Raw genomic sequence first — 16,304 nt, 5'->3', positions numbered from 1 at the left:
TGCTGAATTGCCCCCTGGATGCCCCTGGAAGTGGATGACAGTTCGAAGAAGATCCATAATGGCAGTAATTACAAGCCTTTAGATCGAAACGCCACCAAATTACACGAAGTACCGAGTGGATGACACTGCTTGAATGGAGCTGGATTTGCATATCTAGTAGTTAGTGTGGTTAGGAATTCCCTGTATCTTGCTTTTGCTTGTACAATCGTTTGAATATCTGTACTCAGATCACAAGACCTTTTGGTATGGCAATACAGCCACTAATAGTACCTCCTCTACTTTTGCACTAGATACTACCTACGTTATTACTCGAGCCTCGTCAATCGCAGCCTCAAAGTTGTGGTAGACCAAGGAACACGATTGAATAAAAAAACCTAGAATTGTTGAGATATGCGTAGCTTCTGGTTCGAATAGGCCAACAATATTGGACTTAAGTTGCACTGGATCACCCGCTCAAGCAACATTTATATATTTTTTTCTTCGCAAAAACCACAACCAATCTTGAAAATGAACAAAGAATTGCAACTGAAGTGTGTTCCAATAGACAAACAAGTCCTCATCAACACCCATGTGGCGTCAATGCAGCAACTCCCAAACCTCACGTCCAGCTTCTCAGATCTATAGAGTGCTTGTCAATCAATAGCACTGGCTAGAATTTCATTTATATTCTCAACTAAAAAATGCTCTTTTATGTTAGCTCCATCACCTCTCTCTCTCTCTCTCTCTCTCTCTCTCACACACACACTAATACACACAACATGCACTCACTTTGTCAACACAGCTCCTTCCGTCCATCAAGAAAATCCTAACACAAAAGCAACAATAGGAATTGCTACTTCTCTCTTTACACTCCACACAACATGACGACTGCTTCGAAGAAGATACATGCTTGGGCATGCCGAGTGGCGAACAGAACACAGACAAGAGTCTAATCGGAAAGAAAACAAAACTGTTGCAATTCCTACAATGCGTTAAGTGTGACATAAGCGGAAGGAAAAAACTCAACTTCTACTAATGCTGCTACAATGGCCCAGCTCACCGAACCTTGCCTCAACGTAATTCACGGAGCACTACCACGAACTCATTGAGAAAAAGTAGAAAAAGAAAAAAAAAAACTGAGGTCTCGTCTGACCCCGACAGCCTTTTCCCGGAAATTTGAGATCTCACCCTCATTTCGAGAACTTTGGGCAGGTAAGGTATTCTTCCCTTCTTGCTTTCTCTTCCTATTCTTGTTTTTTTTCTTTCTATTTTTTATTTTTTTAAAATTTTTTTCTGTCCTTCTTTCTTTTTCTTTTCTTTTCATATTTTTATTTTATTTTTATATTTTAATAAAAATATATATAAATGTATTTTAAGAATTATTGATAAAATATATTTTACATGAAATAAAAGAAAAAAATATTTTTTTATCAATAATTCTTATTTTAATTTATGAATAAATTTATTCTTTAAGAATTATTTATAAAAATACTTATATGAAAGTTTGTAGTTAATATTAATGCACTCCTATCTTCTAATGTTACTTCTCTTGAGTTAAAAGACTAATGAAGAATTAGTTTACTTAGTAAAACAAGGTGAGATATTTTTATGGGATAAGAAAAGAGACAAAACAAAAGAAGTAGAATAATAGGGAAGAAAAAAAATAAAATACTTAGAAGTAAAAAATCTAAAAATTAGTATTATATAATTCTTAGCTAGGGAGAAGAGTTTAGGTTAGAAGACATGAGGCCTAAATATTCTTTAGGTTGCATAAGTTGGCTACTTTCTTTAACACTACCTCATATAGATAGCTATCTTTGTAGAATGGATTTGAATCCAGATCACCTCTTATATAACCACTTTTGTGGCCAACTTTCCAATAACCTCAAAATGCTAACTTATTTTAATTTATCTTTAAATCTTATAAAATAATGTTTTTTTTTTTTTTTTTTTTTTTTTACATAGGATTTAGTAGCTCTTACTTAGTAGAAGAGATAATATTCTAGTAGAACTAAAAACCATGTAAAGAATAGTTCTTGTCTCCTTAATAAGTCAAGATCCCTATTATTTTTGATAAAAATCAAGTTTGATTAAGTTGTTTAGCTAGATCCTTCTTTGTTTATATAAACAAAGAACATAATATTTTTTCTTCTATTAGATAATTTTTTTCATACTTTATATTCTTTATATCTATTTCTAGATGTTCTTATTGGAAATAATTCACCATTTAATGTTTCTAATTGTAAAGAATTGTTGTCAAAAACTTCCTAAATGAAATAAGAATCTGATCGAGGAATATCAATTTTTCTAGGAAAATCTATTTTTGGGATATTTTGTAATAATATTAGCCTTCTATGTTGTAGAACTCTCTTGTATTTTATATTAGAAGCGATTTTTGTCCTTTAGATATCTTCCATATATTGAGTCTCAATCCCTTAAAATTCATCCAAGCCTTTTAACTCTTTTACTCTATCTTGTAAGGATTCTTCAATAATTATTCTAATATCATTTGCTATCTTAAGAGAGGTTTTATATCCATCATGAGTTATAGGAAGATCATTGATAATTCCATAGCGAATCATAATTCTTGATGAAGTCTATTAAAATTAAAGAGGTGGAATCAAGTCATTATTCAATTTAAGGACTTCAATCTCTTCTACTAAGATCCCATCTATGTTAATGCTAAGGGCTTGTATTTTCTTAACTTCTACAATCTATAATGTCTTTTCCAAAAAATTAACTAATTTATAATAATCAAAATTAGAGTCTAGATAATCTCTTAATCATTATTTGAATTTCTTATCATTCTTTTAATAATAGAGGTTGTGACCTAAGTATTCTATTTTCTTTGAATCTTGATCAATTGAATTGACTATCTTTGTTAATTTATCTTATACTTTAGATTATTAAGTATCATCTAAAGAATCAATGGAATTATTTTTCCTATAAACATGTATTAATTGTATACAGATTTTGGTTCTATTTTTCTATGGATCAAAAATAATGTGAAGTTTTTTTCTTCTTCAATTGACTATGGCTTTTAAATCTCTCAATCACGGTTTACAGAGTAGTAAAAAAAATGAATCTTTAGACATATGCATCCAAATGACATGATATGTCAAGGCATATTCTTCTTCTTCAATTCAAATTTTATAGTTTTCAATTTGGCCCACTAAAATAGATGGACTTTGATTTGCCATCTTGATAACAAATGGAAATGAGCTAGTAATACTTAATCTTAGCTATTCCATGATTTAGAAGGGCAAAATGTTAAAATCACTTCCAACATCTACTATAATATAGGATATTTTTTTGTCTATAATATAGGATATCTCACTTCATTTAATATAAGCATTTATTTTTTTTGCCATTCTAATCTTAAGTTTTCTTTGATTTTTCATGGAAATGTAATTATTTAATATCTTCTTAATCGTTGGAAAAATTTCTAATAGTTGAGTAAATTTGATATTAATATTTAACGAGCTAAGACATTTTAAAAGTATTGATACGTAATGAAATACAATACACTAATAAATTATAATATAAATTATATAAGTAAGAATTATATAAATATATTTTTATTAATACTAATAAAAAGATAAATATTTTAGAATTTTGAAATATATCAATTGTATATAAGGACTATCACAAGATAAGAATTTTAAAATATATTTTATTTTAAAATATAAAAAAATTCTATTTGATCTACTAGAGCTTATTGTTTTCCAATCTCAAGCTAATTTTTTTATAAAAATGTAGTCTGTAAATGGTTCTATGTCCTAAAGGTGGATGCTCTATAATATTAATACCACAAGTATGCTATATTTTTTACCATTGTAGAAAATCAAATAAGATAATAACTTAGATTTGTAATCAAATTTGAAATCAAAAGATCTATAAAATGCTCTAATTGAGCTATTAGATCTTTGTATCAAGGATATGAATCTTGAAGAAAAAAAATCTTCAACACACTCTTTTATCATTGAAAGGAACTAAAAAGTCACTTAAAGTTGATATAATATTGAACTAGAATGGCCGTTTATCACCAACATAATCATGTAAGCTAGTAATTATATATACAAATAGGTAGAAGTAAGTAAAAGTAGGTAAAAGTAAGTTAATTCTATAGTATTTAATATGGAAGCTTCCTAGAAGCTTCATAGACATTGCTTTGACTTCATAGGTGTCTTTAATTGACTTTTTGGATTAGAAATGTGGTCAACAAGTTGGCCATGTGCCACACATGTTGTTAGCTTGAAGATCAAGCTAATTATGTGACCCACATATAGAAAAACTTGCCTTGTAAGTCAAGGCATGTGTCCTACAAAGTCAACACATATTGGAGGTCCTATAGAACGTCGCCACGTAGCCCCTAGTTAGATAGTATATATAGAGACAAGAGTGAAGGCTTCTTCACTCTTGTCAACTCCTTTCTTGCTTCTAGTCTAGTTTCAAGGGTCTCTAGTTTTCTTGTCTTTTGGCAATAGCCATTCCAGTTTCTCTTTCAATATATATACTTGTTTATATATATTTTGTTACCTCTCTTTGAGTGAAGGCTCACCTGTCTGAATTATTTTTTCATCGAATTCTTATCCTTGACAGATTGACAAGAGTACACCTATAATATCAGAGCTTTGTCTAATCTTAATTAAGAGTGGATTAACCCTTTTTCTTGATAAGATATAAGCATATTAGAAGTTACAGATTACCCTCTTCTAAACTGATATTGTCTTTAGTATTTTTTTTGTTCTCAAGTCCTCTCTTCTATTTATCTTGAGCGATATTAGACATCTTCTCTCTTCTAAGTGTTATCATGGCAGAACTTGTTGAAATGAAGAGTCCAACGGCTCAAATACAAGAGCAATTGAGGGGGTTAATGCTTGCGATGCATCAACTCAATTTACCACCACAAGGAGCAACAAAATTGGCAAGAAGTGAAGATATAGAAATGGTTGGAGATGCTTCAACATCTGCACCAAATCATGTCCTTTCTCCTATGGTGGAATGTCCTTCTAGTATTAGAGAATCAAGAATTGTCCTATTCGAGAAGTTTGATGGCACCAGATCCAAGTTTCGAGGATTTATAAACTAAGTACAACTTGTGATTGAACTTCAATTCCAAAGCTATCCAACTTCAGGATCGCAAGTTACATTCATTGGTACGCTTCTTTCAGGTTCAGCACTATCGTGGTTTTCATCTTTTCTTGAATGACGAGATCCAATATTAGATAATTTAGAGGCTTTTTTGGTAGAGTTTCGATCTATGTATGGAGAACATGATGAAATTCGTATTGCAACCAATAAGATCCATATTTTACGACAAGGCAATCGATCAGTAACGTTATATGCTTCATAATTTTGACAACTTGCAACTGATATCAAGTGAGATGATGCTGCGCTTATTAGCCAATTTCTCTACGGATTACAATATGAGGTAAAAAAATTAATGCTCAACTTACCTGATCCTCAAACATTGAGTCAAGCAATTGACTTTGCTGTGAAGTGTGACAATCGCCTTTTTGAATTCCGATCTGAGAACCATACAAGTGGACCTCAACATTACTATAATTCAATGGCAACACCAACACCTCTTCAACACATACATTCGGAAGTAGAGGATATGTAAATTGATGCAGTACATTTCAAACCTCTTACTGAGCAAGAAAAGACTCGTCGTTGTCAAGAAGGATTATGATTATATTATGGAGAACCAAAGCACACTGCTCAACATTGTCCAAAGAAATGACGCAATCGCAAAATGAGGAGTATGGCTGTGAAAGAAGACAATATGTTGAAAAACAAGTTTGTCCAGCTATAATAGGGACCGTGCGGCTGGAACCTTGCACAACATCTACTAAAGGTCCTATTCTCTCCTCAGAGCTCTCTCCTTGTTTTACATTAAATCTTATTTTAGGACCTAAACATTACAAAGTCTCTGCCTTGTTAGATTCAAGAGCCTCAACGTGTTTTTTAGATGAAGAATTTACTAAAAGACATAGCATATCTTTAGTAAAGAAAACTAAACCTATTCATGTAGAAGTCATAGATGGTCGTTCATTGTCTTCTGGAGATATTACTCACGAAACCCTTCCTATAGAAGAAATAATCAATGGTCATAATAGTTTTGTAGTATTTAATATCATTAGATCTCTCTCTAATCCAATCATTTTAGGTTTATCGTGGTTAGAAAAATACAACCCTCAAATAGATTGGATCTCTCGAACTCTTACTTTCTCTAAAAGTATAACTAACACTGTAGTTAATCAAGTAGAGAGTCATAAGTCTAGTTCAATTAAACCCGTATTTATAGGTGCAAAAGCTTTCTTGCATGCTACTATGAAAGAATCACCATATATTATTTATGCTACACCCGATTCTACTGGTGAAAAGACTTCAAGTGGCATTCCAAGCCAATGTCAAGAATTTTAAGATGTATTCGAAAAAAAGAATGCAGATACACTCCCGAAACATCATCCCTATGATTGCTCAATTGACCTTCAAGAAGGAGCACAATTGCCATTCAGACCAATCTACAGTTTATCACAAAATGAGTTGGCTGAACTCAAGGAGTATATTGAAGAAAATCTAACCAAGAATTTCATACGCCATTCAAAACCTCCGGCAGGAGCTCCAATTCTATTTGTAAAGAAAAAAGATGGATCATTGCGGATGTGTGTTGATTATCGAGGACTCAATAAGATTACCATCAAGAACAGGTATCCAATACTTTTAATATCTGAACTTCTTGATCAGCTGAATCAAGCTAAGATCTATACAAAAATAGAACTTCGGGGAGCATACAATCTAGTACGCATCAAAGAAGGAGATGAATGGAAGACTGCGTTTTGAACTAGGTATGGACATTTTGAATACAATGTCATGCCTTTTGGACTTACAAATGCACCAACAGCTTTTCAACATCTAATGAATGATATTTTTTGAGAGTTTTTAGACGATTTTGAGGTCTGCTACCTAGACGACATCTTGATTTATTCTAAGAATCCAAAAGAATACGAACTTCATGTTCGTCATGTGTTACAAAAATTAAGAGATGCAGGACTCTATGCCAAGATAAAAAAGTATATATTCCACACTATTCAAGTCAATTTCTTAGGTTACATCATTTCAAATGATGGACTTATGATGGATCCTAAGAAAGTTCAAACTATTATAGACTGGAAGATCTCAAAAACGGTAAGAGATGTCTAATGTTTTTTGGGATTTGCCAACTAATATTAGATCTTCATCAAAGATTTCTCTCGAGTTGTAGCTCCACTTACATATTTGACTTGTAAAGACAAACTCCAATGGAATCAAGAAGCGGAAGTTGCTTTTGAATCTTTGAAGACAACATTTGTTTCTGCACCAATCTTGTATTGTGATGATTTTTTCAAAGCATTCTTTATGGAAACAGATGCATCGGACTTTGCTCTAGGTGCGGTTTTATCACAAATGGGAATAGATGACAAACTTCATCCAGTAGCCTTTCATTCAAGAAAATTCTCAACAGCAGAAATCAATTATGAGATCCACGACAAAGAATTTTTTGCAATTGTGGATTCTTTTCAAGAATGATGTCATAATCTAGAAGGCGCTTCCAGTCCAGTCACCATGTATACGGATCACAAGAACCTCGAATATTTTATGTCAGCACGCATATTAAATCGTCGCCAAGCTCGTTAGAGCATGTCTATCAAGATTCGAGTTTATCATCACTTATCGGCCAAGAAAACAATAAGGTTTGTCTGATGCCTTGTTTAGACATTCTTATCTTGCACCAAAAGAAGGAGATACAGTTTTTGAACAACAAAGAATGGTTCTCTTGAAGCCACAGCAATTTCATCTTTGAACAATAAAATCAACATTGACTGTTGATTTAACTTTTCTTAAGTAAGTCCAGTTAAGTATGTCTTCAGACCCTCTTATTCATGATATTAAGAATGATTCTTCTAAATCTCATGATCCTTCTAAATTTGAATTCAAGAACAACCTACTCTATTTCGAAGGACGTTTATATGTTCCAAAAGGAGAAGCACATTTACGTGTTCTTCAAGCTCGTCATGACTTCCCAGCAACAGGACATTTTGGATATAATAAGACTTTGGAGCTGATATCTAGGGATTTTTGGTGGCGACAAATATAGAAGATAGTCAAAGATTTTGTACAATCATGTGATGTTTGCTCAAGATCAAAAACTCCTCGTCATCGACCTTTTAGACTTCTTCAGCCATTACCCATTCCAGAACAACCATGGTCTTCTGTTTCTATGGACTTCATCACGGATCTCCCAATTTCAGGTTCTTATAACTCTATATTCGTGATAGTAGATCGTTTTACCAAGATGGCACATTTTGTACCATGTACAAAATCTATCATAGGTGAAGAAACAGCTAAGCTCTTTCTTGACAATATCTATCTCTATCATGGATTACTCAAGGATATTATATTAGATAGGGGAACTCAATTTGTATCAAGATTTTGGCAGGCTCTTTTGAAGATTCTTAAAGTGGATATAAAACTATCTTCGACATTCCATCCTCAAACTGATGGACAAATGGAGTGTGTTAATCAAGTTTTAGAGCAATATTTAAGATGTACCATTAATTACCAACAAGATGATTGGACAATTCTTTTGCCATTGGCAGAGTTTGTTTACAATAACAGGATACATTCTTCTACAAAAGAAATACCTTTCTTTGCTAATTATGGTTATCATCCACGACTTGATACTTTTGACTTTTCAAAAGTTGATAATCCTGTTGCGAAAGATTTGGTAATTGATTTATCAGAGCTACATGCAACGATAAAGGCGTAGTTAAAAGAGGCTCAAGAACAACAAAAGGTCAATGTGGATGTCTATCGAAAGGAACAACCATCATTCGTCTTGGATGATAAGGTATGGCTACTTCGTCGCAATATCAAGATCGCTTGTCCTTGTGATAAGTTGGACTATCGAAGGCTGAGACCATTTTTTATTTCTGCACAAATCAATTCAGTTACATATCGTTTATATCTACCAGAGTCAATGAAAATCCATCTAGTATTCCACGTGTCTCTTCTTGAACCATACAAGATAGTGGACATACCAAGAAGACGACAAGCTCCACCTCCTCATATAGAAGTGGACAATAATGAAGAGTTTGAAGAAGAAGAAGTCTTAGATTCAAGGTGGCGCCGCAATAAATTAGAATATCTTGTCCATTGGTGCGGATATGGTATTAGTGAACGTACATGGGAGCCAATAAAGAATCTTATAAATGTAGCAAAGGCGGTGGAGGCTTTTCATCGATGACATCCATCAAAATCAAGATGAAAACCTTCTTTATAAGAGAAACAACATCTAGGCAAGATATCATTCTACTTTCAATTCTTATTTTTAGCTTCTTTGTAGAAGTGACGCTCAGGAGATGGAGAACCAACAACCAACGGATTCGACTCAAGAGCCTTCATTTGCTGACCTATCGGACGAGACATTACGATTGTCACAACCTTCAAGACGACGCAATCGAGATGAAGATCTTCAAGAACGACATATTCTTCCTCGAATAGATGGCGAGATACAACGCGTTTGGTATCACGATTTGGGAAGGGACTCCCAATGTTTGGTGATTGTGCTAGAGGTAGGAACAACTCTTGATGGTGTTCCAAATATTCTATTCGAAGGAAGTTATGAAGACCTCAACAATGATCAAATAACTGGGTGGTCTTTCCGCCCTAGTATGGGACACTACCGATGGTTGAGAGGCCCTATCAATCATCTTCGAAGAGAACAAAGATCAGAGTATGTGGCAAATACAATTCGTCGCATCATAGATTTTCTCAACATATGATGACCGCTCCTCGTGGAACTCGTTCCTAGAAAGGGGGGTAATGTCACATACATAATCATATAAGCTAGTAATTATATATACAAATAGGTAGAAGTAAGTAAAAGTAAGTAAAAGTAAGTTAATTCTATAATACTTAATATCGAAGCTTCTTAGAAGCTTCATAGACATTGCTTTGACTTCATAGGTATCTTTAATTGACTTTTTGGATTAGAAATGTGGTCAACAAGTTAGCCATGTGCCACACATGTTGTTAGCTTGAAGATCAAGCTAATTATGTGATCCATACGTAGAAAAACTTGCCTTGTAAGTCAAGGCATGTGTCCTACAAAGTCAACACATATTGGAAGTCCTATAGAACGTCGCCACGTAGTCCCTAGTTAGACAGTATATATAGAGACAAGAGTGAAGGCTTCTTCACTCTTGTCAACTCCTTTCTTGCTTCTAGTCTAGTTTCAAGGGTCTCTAGTTTTCTTGTCTTTTGGCAATAGCCATTCCAGTTTCTCTTTCAATATATATACTTATTTATATATATTTTGTTACATCTCTTTGAGTGAAGGCTCACCTGTCTGAGTTGTTTTTTCATCGAGTTCTTATCCTTGACACCGTTGCCAAAAAAAAGAAGACTAGAAAGTCTTGGAACAAGACTAAAGAATAGAAAGGCATTGACTAGAGTGAAGAAGGCTTTACTCTTGCCTCTATATATACTCTTAACTAGGAGCTATATGGTGATGTCTTATAGGACCTCCAAAACGTGTTGACTTTGCAAGACACTTATCTTAACTTGCAATGTAAGTTTTCTATATGTATATCACATTGTTAACTTATTTCGCAAGCTATTAATATGAGGTTAATTTGTTGACCAAGTTTCTAACCTACCAATCAACTACAAACATATGTAAAGTCAAGTAGCATGTATAAAGCTCTTAGAAAGCTTTTCTAAAAGGTCTTATGAAATTAACGTACTTTTATTTATTTTTATCTATTCCTACTTAATCATATAAGCATTTATTTAAATATTTATGTATGTCCATTGTCGTATGGCATGATTTGCTATCTAGAAATACACTTGGTATCTAGCTGTAGAGAGTGTAGCTTAAATCTTTATATGATTCTTGTCTTAACTTCCAAAACTCCTTTATTTTTGTATAATACTCCAAATATAACAAAATCCCTTCAAAACATATTTTTACCCTGAAGGATTTTCTTACCTCAAACTTTAAAAAATCATAACTATTGATCTAACCGTTCAATTTGTTTCAAATTTATAGGATAGGTAGAATTCATCCTTAAATTTTACCACAAAAAATAATCAATTGCAAATTCACTCCTGATCTTTTGGCATCTAAGAAATCCTAGCAGGTACTCTAAACCCTAATTTACAAGCATCAAAAAAACTATTTTCTTTATATCTCAAAAATCCAAACTCTAAATGTCATAAAACTTATTTATAAATTTTACTAACATTAAATTACACATTTTTTGAAATTTTGAGCCAAAACCTTGTCAAATTGCTCAAGATATAGCTCAAGTGACAACCACTAGTAATTCGGTTTACTTACTACCCTTAGATTGCATGTACTAAGTGCAAAATCCTATAACTCCTTCATGCAGACTTAGAATCCAGTAAGCAATATGTAAAAAGTATAGCTGCAAAAGTGCTCTCTCCAGTTGCCGTCACCGATCCTCAATTGCTGTCCGTACGCGTGCGTTATGTCCAAAAGAGTGACAGTAGGTCCAAAACTAACACCTTAACTTTGAGCACCTATAACTTCTTCATAAAAACCCCAAAAGACACAAAACTTGCACCAAAACCATAGCCAAAAACCTAAAACTTTTGATCTTAGCCTTAAAAACTTGAATGGCTTCGAGAAACTAACCCTAATCCCTAATATGGCCTTGGATAGCCTCCACAAAGTCCATTGGTCATGATTTTTGACCAATAGGAATGGAGATTTTCATCATTCATCTCCATTCATCTATATTGGTGCCGTAATTACTCCCTTTGCTACCAAAACCCTTCTTCAATCCTTTTTCTTATGAGATTTAGATAATTTATGCTCTAAACACTAAATAAAAGAACTAAAATAAGTTTTCAAAGGTCACCAATGTCTATCAAAGGTGACTCTAAATATTTAGAAGTTACTATCAACAAAAACCAATCTTAAAAGCCACTATCAAAAAGAAATTAAAGTTATACAAATTTTATAGTAAAATTTTTAAATAACCTCTTAACAAAGTAATAATCAAATTATATTCTACAATCAACTAAAATCTACTAACATGGCTCTCACCATGTTACTTAATAAACTATATATTAAATACATAATTACATTATTTTCATATAGTAGCCGAACTACAACATGATACTGTGACATTTCATTATAAATTGTAGTAGATTGGATGACATAGGAATCTCCCATAGACCTTGTGAAACTACAATAGATAATTATTGTAGAAACATCATTAAATAAGCTAAGTTTTAATGGGTCCCAATATTAAGAGCTATATCTATATTTTGAGGTTGCAGTAGAACTGCTTGAAGATCACTAAATAGCATTGTAGAAGGCATTGGCTTAAATGAAAAAACTATTAGAGTAGGATGTACTCCTATGGTTATTGGTGGAGTTGCAACAAATATAGATGGTCTCATTAGAGGAACTCAAATTGATATAAGAGTTGGTTGAGTTGATACAAATTGGAATAGATGCCCTTCCTAAACCTCTCATTTCTAATGTTGATGGAATTGAATCAATTTCATTGTCTTTAAATTCTTAAGCTTCTTGTTATCAAGTGGCCCTTGATTTTGTAATCCTCTTTGATGATTTAGATGTCAAAATATCAGGTTTGGCTTTTGGCATCTAATATTCTATGGCTCTTGCAAAGGAGTAAATAGTCAACCTACACATGCAGTCCCACTAAATCTATAGAGTCTTGCCGGCCATTAATTTGACTTTATTATAGGTTGGACAACATAGATAATAATATTGGTACAACTTCATAAAATAAATAATTATGAAATTTAAGAAACAACATATCAAGGATAACCAACAATCAATTCAACTATGCAAGTTGGATTCCTTTAGATATGATAAGAGAAGATGTCTATCAAAACTCACAAATAATCCACATAATAAGAAGTGATCATTGTGGTGATTTTCTCTGCTTTATTGTGACCTATAGAAAAAACTTATTCACAAGTCTCTTACGCAAATCATGCAACTAGGTGATTCTAATTTATAAAATAATACAAAAAATAACAATTTTTATTCCAATAAAAAATAACTTACTATAAAAAAAATCAAGTTTACAAGCACAAAGTATAAAAAAGAAATTTTTGTGTCTTCTAGGAAGTTAAGATTTATACTTGAACCAATTTCATAATTGCCACCTCTTGACAATTGCACCATACGTGTAAGCTCAAATTTCACCACTTAATAAAATTTATGCCATATAACAAGTTAAGGAGATAAAATAGAAAAAATTCCAATTATATAATTACTAAATTAATTTAAATCTTGGTGTTTGTAGTTCAATTAACTTAATGCCTTCTAAGCAATGGTTATTGATATTGAATAAAAAGATTTAATAAAATTCACTATATTCTTTCAAGACTATGTATATGATCCTTACTTAAATTCCATAGATTCTTTTAAGACCATTTACATGATCTCTACTTAGATATCTTATTTTTTAATCTTATAATTTAATTCATCAATAATAAAAAAGAATAAGAAGATAAATAAAACTTATGAGAGCCTCACATCTCTCAACAAAGAACAAACAAAAGACATAAATAATGAAGATGGAATAAAATTAATTATAAGGAAGTTGATTGTTTTAGGATTCAATTCACATAATTTAAGCTCATTTTTATGACCTTTACTTAATTGAGGTTTTTTTTTCAACACCATTCATATAGTGTCTACTCAAAAATCATTAGATCGTTCAAGCTATTTATATGGTTTCTACTTAATCATTTACAAATCATTTAAGACCATTCAAATGGTTTCTACTAAATTTTGTGTGATTAAAAAATTATAATTAATTAAAATAAATAAATATTTAAATAATTAAAATTTATAACTTATTATTTTTTAAATAGAAAATAATAAAATCAATCAATTAATTTCTTAAATAAAAAATAATAAAATTAATCAATTAATTTCTTATTATTAATTCATATTAAAAATAAAATCTTAAAGTTTAAATTAAAATTTTAAATTAAAAATAAAACTTAAAAATAAAAAAGAAAAGATTAAAGGTTAAAAATTAAGAATTAAAAATTTAAAGTTAAAATATAAAAGTTATGAGTTATTATAAAAATAAAAGTAAAAATAGAACTAAAGAGAGATAAAAGCAAAGATACCTTGATAACATCCAAGAATTGAAGGTACCAATCCCCTTCTATTCCAAAATTTTCCAAAAATCGTGATTGGCTCCAAATTAAATGATTTTTTAGTTTTTTTTCAAAGTTAAATTGAAGGCGCTTTTGTTTCAATATTTTTCAACTCAATACAATAGCTAAGCCACAAGAAATAAGTAACAAAGACTGCCATTGCAAGCAACCTCTCTCTACTTGGAAATTCATTAAAAATTCAATTTTTCTTAAAATTTAGTAAAATTTCTACCATTAGAAGCTTAGCTTAAAGATACAATTACTTTCAAAATTTCACAATAATCTAATTAGGAGGCACTATGAATTACCTTAAAAAGTAGGTAATTTAAATTGCCAAGGCAGTGGATACCTTCATCTTATTGGAAAGCCAATACCAAAATCTACAACCTCAAAAAAAAAATTTACATTGAAATGCAAAAAATCAAATGACTAATTAAAGAAAATCTCAGGCTCTTGAAACCTTTGGAATAATTGAAAGGCTGAGGAAACTATCTACGATAGTGAAGTATGTTTTAAAATCTAATGACCATCATTTTTACTCAAAATCCATGCATACACACCCACAAAGTTCACAATGAGATTTAAAATCCAAAATGAGATTAAAATTAGGATTTAAGGCTAAAATTTTGCATGGCTTTGCTCTTACCCAAAGAAGAGAGAGAGAAGGCTTGGAAAACCAAATTGTTCTTATATAATTGAGTGGTGGCTTGTGGAAGGGCGGCCACATCTCCACCCTTGATCTCTACGATTCCTAAAGTAGATTTATAGCCTTCATTCATCCAAAAGCTAATTTCGTTACGAATGCTGATGGCTCTTGTAAGTGGTCAAAAAAACACTTTTTGGTAAATCTAACTACACTATTGTGTTCAAAACATCTTTTTATACTAAGATCAAGTACTCACATGCTTCAATCCATGCTCATTTGTAATTTTTATGAAGGTTTTTACCTACAAGGATTTTGGCAATTCTTGTAAAATCCTTCAAAAATGAAAATTTCATTGCTTTACTTATATTTTGAAGGAGAGGGTGCTGATCTTATTTTCTTCACTCCATGGAGTGAATCCAATACTACCATTGCATTTGAAAGGGTTCTATTTATGTGAAGAACCACTTTGTTGCTTAGATTTGTTGAACTTGGAAAAAATCTTCCAAACTGTCATTGCTAAACTTCTTAAGATCTTTTTAAAAAATTCTAATTCTAATTCATTCTAAATTATATGAAATAATTGTAAGTAAACTCATAAGCTCTTAGTCAATCCTCTTAATAATGATTAATAATTTATAAATTATTAAAACTAACTATTTTGCTATTCTAATTTTCTAACTCTTATCATTGTGGTCCTAATTAATCTAATTCAAGGAATTAGGCTATAATTTATACCATTAAATATTATAATATTAAGAATTCTATAAAATTAAATTCTACTTATATAAATCTTAATCTAATATGTTTAATTATCATAAAATTTAAAAATAATAAAAATTTAAAATTAAGAGTATAATTGAGAGCTCACTCCAACAAAAATTTACAAAAACTTTGCTCAACTAGATTCAAGAGCCTTTGTATGTTTTATAGATGAAGATTTTGTCAAAAAATAAGATATATATATATATATATATATATATATATATATTAAGATGAAGAATAGAAAATTTTTGCTATAAAAGAAACAAGATCTAAGATAAATTGCTTCATATTTTTTAATTATGAACCATAATATACTCCTATTAGTTGGAATTCTAATTCAATTCTTAATAATTCAAATCGTCTAAGTTTTCTAATAAAATCTTATTAGCATTTGATTTATGTCCAATACTTTTAATAACTCTTTAATTGAAAATTAGATAAAACCTTCTAGTAGAAGGTTTTTTCTAGCTCACAACTACTACTTATTTGTGAATTAATTAGCTAAAAAGTTCTTTTATTTTTTACTTTAAAATCTTTAAGCTTCCTTATTGATTAAATAGCACTCTCACATTCACATCACCATAATACAATTACTTAAATAATTCATAAGATTACACATTTAAAGAGAATTTTTTATGTAAATTTAATTTTAATTGTATATGACTTCAATTTTAATCTTTTTAGGTATTAA

The sequence above is a fragment of the Physcomitrium patens genome, chromosome 20 (genome assembly GCF_059467195.1).
Source record: "Physcomitrium patens ecotype Gransden chromosome 20, ASM5946719v1, whole genome shotgun sequence".
Lineage (NCBI taxonomy): Eukaryota > Viridiplantae > Streptophyta > Bryopsida > Funariales > Funariaceae > Physcomitrium > Physcomitrium patens.
This window is presented reverse-complemented; position numbering follows the sequence as displayed.